Raw genomic sequence first — 10,239 nt, forward strand, 5'->3', positions numbered from 1 at the left:
GAGGACAAATTTTGCACTCCTTTTCCCCATATTTTATGTGAATTTTTCACTCCTGCCTGACATTGTCTGATCGTACATGCCAAACCCATATTTCCCTTTATGAGGTCTTCAGATGACATACATAACCGAGCTCACTTGAAACCACCAAGCATAAACAAGGCTCTACAGAACCTGGACACCTATGGCTATGTCCTGCCTCACCTAAATCTGAATATGTCTATGTATGCACAGACCAAGGACGCCAGGTACCTTCAAGCCCAAGACCCTCCAGCGACTTCAGCCGCTTGCACGCATCAAGTTTGGTTTGTTTACAAAATGTGTCACAATCGGCGGCTGTGTGCCAAATACAAGGTTTTCACGCATCCCCTTTTTTATCTCACCACCACACCACCAAAGCAGAGCCTGGTGCAAACACCAGCAAGGCATGGTAGAGAAATTTGCTCTAGGTATTTATTTAACCCGAAGAAACTTGACGGCTAAATTGCATCACTCCCGGAATGCAGGAGTGAAAATTTAAGAAATGTCTTCTTAATAAAATTGACAAGACAAATATCACAATTCAAGCACTCAATTTTACAGATTTTATGTCAAATAAGATGATAACAAACGTTTTCCAAAAGGTATCAGTCTTTATATTTATTTGAATTCTTTTGTTGTTTTTTTTTGGTATCATACGAGTGTGATACCACTTTATTCTTCCTTCCTTTCCCATTACCTTTAGAAGTACCATCTGTTGCTTAAAATGCTGACCAATTTCTGTGCAAGCTGCTCCAACTGCAAACTTGCATGTATTTTGTACATAAATTGGATTAATTCGCCAGCCGCCCAAACATGTTTGATATGCACCCACGTGTGAACGATTCACGGAGAATGAAGAAGACAATTTGGAGCACGGAACTTATTTTTGCCGCCATTTTTGCCCTGTTAAACTCACGTTTAGCCATTTTTGGTTCATGGTGGTGCTTGATAAACATAAATCTAAGCCTTTCAAGTCTCTAACTCACCAGGCTACCTGACAAGGCTATCCTTATGCTGCCATATAGAGCTTTGGGACAGGCCTGACGCAGCTAATACAGAAGTGTTTGATGGCGGTGGACGTGATTGCTATTTGTATTTGGGGGGTGAGTGGGATGACTCTGACTGTCAGCAAACTGTGCAAACTGTGGTTCTGACTTTTTGTTTTGGGGGACCAGGAAGAAGCGTGCCCTGAAAAAGCCAGTAAGTCTCCTGTGGACGAAGTAATTGCTTACCTCACCTGGTTTGTAACCATGGTAGCCATTTGCTGTTTTAATCCATCAAATTTTGTCTAAACAAATTATGATGCCACAAGGCGTGCAGTGGGCTTATTTTGTTCCAAAGTCTTGATTATTTGTCACAAACTTCTTGAAGTGGTCCCTCATGGTCGCTTTAACCAGTCGTTTTCCATAGCTGTCATGGTTTCCTGACTGGCAAATGATTGTACTGTATGTATGCACTATATTTTTAGCACTGGAATGCTCTTAGCTGCATAACAATTATAATATGAGATAAATATCAGCATTAAGCAAAAAGTTAGACAATTCCATTGAAAATGTGAAGCCAGCATCTCAAACTATGTCATTAAATGTGAATTAACAAGCCTAAATAGGTGCCTTTGCTGCAGCTGAAAAGGCAAACGGCAAAACTGGCGTGGTCATCTAAAAGTCATGTTACTTTTGGAGAATAACGATTGTTTTGTGGAGCGTACCCATTATCGCCGCTGATAGGTTAACCATGGCGGTCAGAATAAGTCGCTCAAAATGATTTTAAGTGCTTTCATTTGTGTGTTGTCAACTTTGTCTGATTTCAACAAGCATACACAAATGAATTGAATACAAATGCAAGTTGAAGCCAGCCAAAAAATGAGCTTTATAAGGTTTTTGTCTTAAGTGCCGCTGTTAACAGATAGGTGAGTTGAGGTGACGTTTAACCGATGGGCTACACTAAGTTAGGTTAAGTTAGTTACGTGCATGGCAAGTGATGTGAATTGTGCAGAAATCAGTAACTCACAACTGCTGCTGTGATACCGACAGGTTAGACAGGATAGATGAAGTAAGGCCTCTTTAGGTTAGGCATAGTTAGGCTACTTGCATGGAAATAAGCATTGGTATTTTGTGAGGAGCAGTGAAAAAAATGTTTTTTTTCCCTCACCCCATCTTAAAACAGGCTTGTGTATTGCGCTATGTGTATTGTACTTGACTTGGTGATGACCTGATGTGTAGGAGTCCATGGCTGTTTTTTGCTTTGTTTGAGCGCTTGATCCTTGTTGAATTTTCTGTTGTTATTTTTTGTTGAATTCCTTTGCTTTGTTTTTTGTTAAAATGCTGTGGAAAGCAAGTGCAAAGTGCAGCACCAAATTGTTAGTGTTACTGATTTTTTAAATGTTCATTACACTGTCATGAAGTTGCTATGCTTTAATGTATTTTTTCACTTGAATAACCTAAGATGTTAATAAATAACACAGTTTTGTCAGGTATATGATATTACGTCCATGCCAACTTGAAATAAATGTCTGTTTGTTAAGGCATCAGTCACTAGCACGTAAGTTCCATCTTTTGTAAATCGATTTTTTCACTCCCGGACGGTCTTTTTGCGATGAAATTTTTCATTCCCACCCTAGTTCAAAAGCAAATCTAGTTCACTGGGCAGAAGTGAATTCAAAATTGCCTGCCGATGATCCTGCTCGATTTTTTAGTTTTGTTTTAAAGCGAGAGCCACAGTTTCTACTTGACACCAACATTCAGGAGATTAAATAAAGAGCGATCGCCAGCCATTACCAAGATACAGTGCCTATTTAAGAGTTAGAATGTCCGGACATGCGTGTACATGCAAACAAATTCAAGCAAATAGCCATCACGCATCACGCTTCATTCGAAGATGCGAGCAAGCTGAAGTAAACAGGCATCACACATCGCGCACCAATTATGCATGCAAGCGATTTCATTTGAACAGACATCGCATATCACGCGACAAGCATCACTTACACATGCCAACGATTTTAAGCTCGCACACATCACACATAGAGGCACATACAGCCTTGGCATAATTGGCCTTGATGAGCACTGTATGTTAAGATTTGGTCGCCAACTTTTTATAAGAATAGATTTACGTATTTTCCCGTCTGGGTGGTCCTGTGCTCTGTAGATAACTTTAATCTCTAAAAGGGCATAGGATCCACGCTTCCCTCAATTTCGGGCTGCGCGCGTTTTGCCAAAAAAATGGTCACCAAAAGGGGTATTCGCTGTTTTGTTTTCAGCGTCTCGCAGGTGTTCATTATATCTCAGACCAATAGGGCATATGGACTCCCCGACATAGGTTATGTCCCTCCCATGTTTTTCTTACACTTGACACTTGATATCGTAAACCACGCTTTTCTGCGTGTAAGCCCCTTGAAACCCACAACTGCATAAATGACGTCTGTAGCCACCCGGGCACTTACGCCTCGAGATGAAAGATTTCACCAGAGACTTTTTAAGATTCTCGTCGTTTTTCCAAGCTATGCGTACAAGCAGTTTTGATTTTTAACAATGTGTTTGATTTTCCACAGCAAATGCTCATCTATGTAAGATAGCGTTAAGAATCCGTCTTCCGATAGGAAGTGTTCGCGCCTCTCATCACCCATTCCCCCGCGGGCTCTAGACTTTTTTACTTCTTCCAACATTCTACCTAAAAGTTGCGAAGAATATCCGTTACCCAATAGCAAAGCCCATATTTTGTTTATGCTGCATCTTTCCTTTTCACTACTTGAGCTGTTTAGGGCCCTATGGAACATGTTACGAATTATGTCGTGCTTAGTGGAAGTTGGATGCGCAGATTCGCAGTGCAGAATGATACCAGAGTTGGTGGGCTTGATAAAGAGCTCCGTTTCTAACGTTGTGCGGTTGTTCCTCCTTTCCACCGTCACTAGCGAATCTAAATAGGGGACCCCCTTTCCGCCCCCTGTATGATCCATCGTAAAAGCTAGATTTGGATGCTGGTTATTCATGAACTCTAAAAACTCTTCAAGGACATGCTGTCCGTGCGTCCATATCCCAGCATAACCATCGATGCATCTAGTTAAGAAAGTTGGTTTTAATGGGTTGGCGTCCAGGGCCTTCGTTTCAAATTGGTCTAAAAATATTATCGCCAGGGGAGCAGCGCATGAGTTCCCCATTGTTTTTCCAATATTTGTCGGTGGAAGCCATCTCTGAACGAGAAAACATTATCCTGGAGACAGTGTTCTGAAAGACCTCAGATATCCTCTTCTGCTAGACCGAAAACATCAATTTCATGGAAATGTTTGCTTTTGCTAAGTTCCCTGATGAAGCTCGGCTGATATGCAGTGACATTAAGTTTGCCTACTGCATGGATTTTGAACGTGCTCAGTACGTCGTCCTTCAATTTCTGTAGGGTGAATTTCACCTTATTACTGGAAGGTTCCGGAAAATTCTTATCAATCTCTGGAAATCTAAACGGCAGATTTCGGACGCGATCTCGCTGAGGCTGATCTTCGTTGCGATCCTCTACGTCTATCCCACCGAGGCCACAAAGTGCGTTCGCCGGTTCTGATGGTACTGTTGCATCGTCTATTGAAGTTGGTCGATCTTGGGCCGTTGCAGACAGCAGAACGCCTGTATTTTATGGGCTGCCTAAAAATCACAAACCTGCAGTGCCCCTTAGACCTTTCTTAGAGTTCCTGTTAGACCTGTTAGAGTTCATGAATAACCAACACCCAAATCTAGCCTTTACGATGGGGCATACAGGGGGCGGAGAGGGGGTCCCCTATTTGGATACGCTAGTGACGGTGGAAAGAAGAAACAACCGCACAACGTTAGAAACGGAGCTCTTTATCAAGCCCACCAACTCTGGCATCATTCTGCACCGCGAATCTGCGTATCCAACTTCCACTAAGCACAACATAATTCGTAACATGTTCCATACGGCTGTAAACAACTCATCAAGTAGTGAAAAGGAAGGAAAGAACAAACAAAATATGGGCTTTGCTATTGGGTAACGGATATTCTCCGCAACTTTTAGGTCGAATGTTGGAAGAAGTAAAAAAGTCCAGAGCGTGTGGGGGAATGGGTGGTAGGAGGCACGAACACGTCCTATCAGAAGGCGGATCCTTAACGCTACCTAACATATATGAATTTTTGGTCTGGAAAATCAAGCACATTGTTAAAAAATGAAAACTGCGCGAAAGCATAGCTTGGAAAAACGACAAGAAGCATAAAAAGTCTCTGATGAAATCTTCCATCTCGAAGCCTAAGTGCCCGGGGGGCTACAGATGTCATGTATGCAGATTTGGGTTTCAAGGGGTTTGCAAGCAAAAAAACGTGGTTTACGAAATCAAGTGCAAGCTGTGTGAAAAACATTGGAGGGACATAGCCTACGTCGGGGAGTCTATGCGCCCTATTGGTTTGAGATGTAATGAACACATGCGAGACGCTGAAATCAAAACAGGGAATCAAAAAATCAAAAGTACCCCTTTCGGTGACCATTTTCTGGCAAAACGCGCGCAGGCTGAAATCGAGGGAAGTATAGATCCTATGCACCTTTTAGAGCTCAAAGTTATCTACAGAGCACAGGACCACCCAGACGACCAAATCTTAACATACAGTGCTCACCGTGGCCAATTATGCGAACGTGATATGTGCCTCTACGTGTGATGTGTGCTAGCTTAAAATCGTTAACATATATAAGTGATGCCTGTCGTGTGATGTGCGATGTCTGTTCAACTGAAATCGCCTGCATGCATAACTGGTGCCCGATGTGCATAACTGCATAACTGATGCCTGTTTACTTCAGCTCGCTTGCATCTTCGAATGAAGCGTGATGCGTGATGGCTATTTGCTTGAATTTGTTTGCATGTACACGGATGTCCGGACATTCTAATTCTTAGATAGGCACTGTATTTTGGTAATGGCTGGCAATCGCTCTTTGTTTAATCTCCTGAATGTTGGTGTTCAGTAAAAACTGTGGCTCGCTCTTTAAAAAATAAAACCCTGAAAAATGGAGTAGGATTTTCGGCAGGCAGTTTTGAATTCGCTCCTACTATTGCTTCGAGAAAGGCATGTTACCGAAATATCAACTTAATTATATCTCTATTCTGCTGTTTTTTTGCGAAGAATATGGCTAATACTAGTGGCTTATTTATTTGACTAATGTTCTTGCTAATGCACTGAACAAAATACGTAATTTTAAAGCCACTACCTGCGTTGGTTTAGGTCCGAGTGACTTGTTTGCCGGACCGTGTTTTTTACCTGCCACTGCCTGATGGGCAAAAGGAGCCAACCACTTATAGTTGTGGGAACAAATTCCGAATCACGCAGTATAGTCGACCAAAGTTTAAGTGTCTATCTGACAGGTCATTGGTTCGGCATTTGCTGGACATAACATGTTTTTCATGTTTGGTCAGGTTACAGAGTTATGGCGTCATCAATGGAAAGGCGACTTTGCTCCCAAAGGAAGTAATGCAATGTCCTGTGCTGCTCTGGCCTGCGTTTACGCAATTAATCGACTCGTGTGACGAGCTCAATCCTCTCCAAAGCTTTCCAAAATCTTGTATTGTACCCATGGGCGTTGATCGGTAGGAAAAAGCAAAAAAGGCTGTCTGTAAAACTCTCCCCCCCCGCCCCCCACTCTGAAACAAATCCACCTCTGGGCCGCCCATCAAATGTCATGCAATACCAACTTACACTTACACATATCGAACTGAACCCAAATGTTTTGTAACGCCCATATCCAATGAAAAGAGCAACACTGCTGAGAGATTTCGAGACCGATAAGTTTCGCATGTTAAGCTGCTCGGAGAATCAGAAAAAGGAAGTTAAATTATGTGATCCGAAATTGACTCGACATACGTTGGCCTGAGCTTTTCCCTTAACCAATGTAAACGTCATGGTGGACTAATAAAGCGTAAGAATATGCTCTTACGTTTGGTATGGGCTTTTAAGAATACACTGACAGAACTTACTTCACGATACTAGTTTGCACAGTCTTTTAGTCATATACGACTTGAAGTATATTAATGCAGTTAGTAAAAAATAATCCAGAAATTGAATACTGAATTGTACCGATAGCATGCATCGGCAACTGGCAAACAAAACCACGTATTCCATAGGAAGTATGCATAAAATCTCTGAACTGAGCCGTCGTCGAACGCACAACCTGTCTTTTATAGACACAACACATCACAGACTGCGTCACTGACAATGGGGGTGCGCCGCGGAAGTCAGAAAATTCACGCTATAGCTTGTATGTCAACTTCGACCCGGCAGGCCATGAGAGTTTGGATCCTCTAGACTAAAAAAGGTCAATGGATTGGCGCAAGTCAATGAAACAATTTTTCTGTTGTTTTCGGGCTCATCAAAATTCGCAAGATAGAATTCGAGCTACAGTTCTGCGAAAAGCAGCCCGTGCGCACCTCTGCTGATCCGGACAAAAGAACGTTCGTCATTGGCCCAGCTGGCCAGGGCGTGTTTCCGAGAAGCTAGCTGGCTCAAGTTTAAACAGGGTGCCACATGGATCATGCGATACTTCCATTCCCAAAGCTAAAGTGCGCCTCGAAAAGAGCCACTGCGGTAAAGGCGATAAGGAAGAAATCGAAGCCATAGCATAGCATTTCATTGAATTCGCGGAATCATACCTTCACGTTTGCATATATTTTTGCCTAGACAGAGCGTAACAGGCTTTCACAGCATTTATTGTACGAACGTTTTGACAGGTCAGTATTTTTTTTCTAAGATTTGATCCAAACCCTTCGAATGGATGAATTTCTGGGATCAGAGCTTACGCTAAGCAGTACTTGTTATGTGAGCCCTACCACCCAATCGCGCAATTCCAGGCAACTGCAGAATTTAGTGTCGCAAGTTCAACGTGCCGCAATGTTCAGCACGGTCCGTCTTGCCCTCTGACATCAGCTGACCTTTACCACGACCGCTGCCACCGGCCGCAGGCCATAGCAGTCAAGGGCAAATAGCGAGTGCCTAAAGCGACGCCACTTCACCCCGCCACGGGCGAGTGGATCGGAAGGCAGGCGCTCTAGTCAACAGAGCCACCGGGACGGACGGACGGGAGCCACCGGAGTATGTTGCAAACGTTGCAAAACGCATGTGGGAAAGAGCAATGCGAGTAAAATGCATTGTTTTTTAGTGATGAGCAGGAAGTCAAAGGAAATTTCTCGTGCAGGGTCGGCTACTTCAAACCGAAATTTGGATGCTGTTCGGAAGGATTTCGAGAAAACTAACATTTCTGATAAAATCGCACACGCCTAATGTAACAATATGTGAAAAGTACAAAAAGGTGGGATGGATGCTCCCTCCAACACATGTTTTCTGTGGCCTAGAACGAAAAGTGCGCCGTGGAGCGAAATTGCTCTCGACGTAGTTTGGTGAGGGGTCGCATTCTACCATGTTAAGGGAAACGTTCCACCTTTATATGGGGTTTTGAGCTGAAATAGCAAACTTGAGGACCTTTTGATGCAGTTCATGGTCATGCACTTTTTTAGGTCCAAATCTCACTGGTCCCTGAGTTACGCGCCCACAAAAGTGGCAAGAGGTTTATTGAGGGACTATCTCAAAGCCACCTACGCAATGACGATGTTATAGAAACGTCATACGATTGCCGTGATATTACAGGCTGTTTTCTGCTTATGGTCAAAAACAGCATGGCCGCTGCCACATTCACAAACGTGATGATGCGGCACGTATGATGCAATCCGCGGAAGGTTGTTGGCTGTTAGTAAGACTTTGCCGCTAAATGCGTGTCGCGAACGTAAGCGTGAGCACTTTCGGGTTGTGCGGCACTCCTCGTCAACGGGGGTTTTTCCTTATATCTAAGTCACGGGCCAAAGTTATAAAAAAACGCCACTGTCTACAAAAGATACGACACCGAAAACAAGATTGTCGCTCTCCCGAATGTTTTAAAAGGAAGACGCGACGGCAACTCTGCCTTTTTTTCTCCCGTTGGTGTTTTTTTTCTACTCACGCATTGCTTACGGACAGCTCGGTTGGTGCCGTGTGCACCGGAGCACAAAATCTTGCACGGGTTTATGGTTTAGTCAGGCATTATACAATTAGGAAAACATTACGGTAACTTTGCTAAATATCTAACACATATTGCGCGTCAAATTTAATACTCGAATATAAAATTGTGTCCTTCAAGTACAGCCTCTTGAGCTGCGTTTCCATGAACCCCCTTTGGGACTTTGTTTGGAAGGGAGCTCACGATGAAATGCGGTACTATGACAGGACATCTGTGTGGAAGTTGTGAGAAAACCTGCAAGTTGGTAGTCGCGCGAGCTGTGCAAGTGCGGAACCACACTTATTTTACAAAAGAGTGTGAATCAGGGGCTTGAAATGGGTGTGATCACTGGTGGTGCTTGCCAGTGGCTTGTATTGATCTTGATGTGATGAGAAGTGTGCGCGCGAGATTTGTACTTTTGAGAGAGAGCATTGTTTTGGTATTCTTTAAGTCTACTGACACCCAATAAAATGTGATATATCGATACCTGCCTCTGTCTTTATGTTCGTGTTTGAGCAGGACAAGGTCGTGATGCTCGTTAACAGAAAGAAACACTAGCACCTACATTGCAGGGGTGTGCAAAGGCAATTTGCTAGTTCGTTGTTATTGTGCCAACATTTTGAGTCTATTGAAAAATTACAGCATGTAATTAATCCATTGCACGTCATTATTTTTGCAATTCATTTTGGCCGTAGGGGCTAGTCTGCGCAGCTCATGAATGCCCATTCCTGGAATAAACTGACATGTCAATTCAGCCGTGCACAACTGTCTTTCCCTTAAGCATTTTGAATTGTGTATGCGGGCAGGCATTGCTTGTGAGTCATCAATGTCATAGCTATAGTCGCTGTAAATTGTGAGATGTTGGGTGCTTAGAAAAGTGGAGAAGTATAGCTGTTGGTTTTTTGGATAGCACTTGATAATATGCTTATCCTGAGCCTTGTGTGCATCAGCAGCTTCACCACTTCCTTGCTTTTCGCCGATCTAACCACAATTACATGCATTTGTCATGTCTCCAGAGTTGTGCAACGTCAGCGGGTTGCAGCATCATTTTACATGCAATATTTTCTTGCTATACATATGTTATCACTTGCGTGAACAACATTTTTAAATGAAGCAGCCGATGGCTGCAGCATGTTGCATGGTTGTGGAAGCAGAAAACTTGTCTGCATCTTTGTAACCCATGTTTTGTGGATTTATTTCCCAAACAGGCTGACCAAG

The sequence above is a fragment of the Pollicipes pollicipes genome, unplaced genomic scaffold, assembly GCF_011947565.3.
Source record: "Pollicipes pollicipes isolate AB1234 unplaced genomic scaffold, Ppol_2.1 Scaffold_3447;HRSCAF=4054_pilon_pilon_pilon, whole genome shotgun sequence".
Lineage (NCBI taxonomy): Eukaryota > Metazoa > Arthropoda > Thecostraca > Pollicipedomorpha > Pollicipedidae > Pollicipes > Pollicipes pollicipes.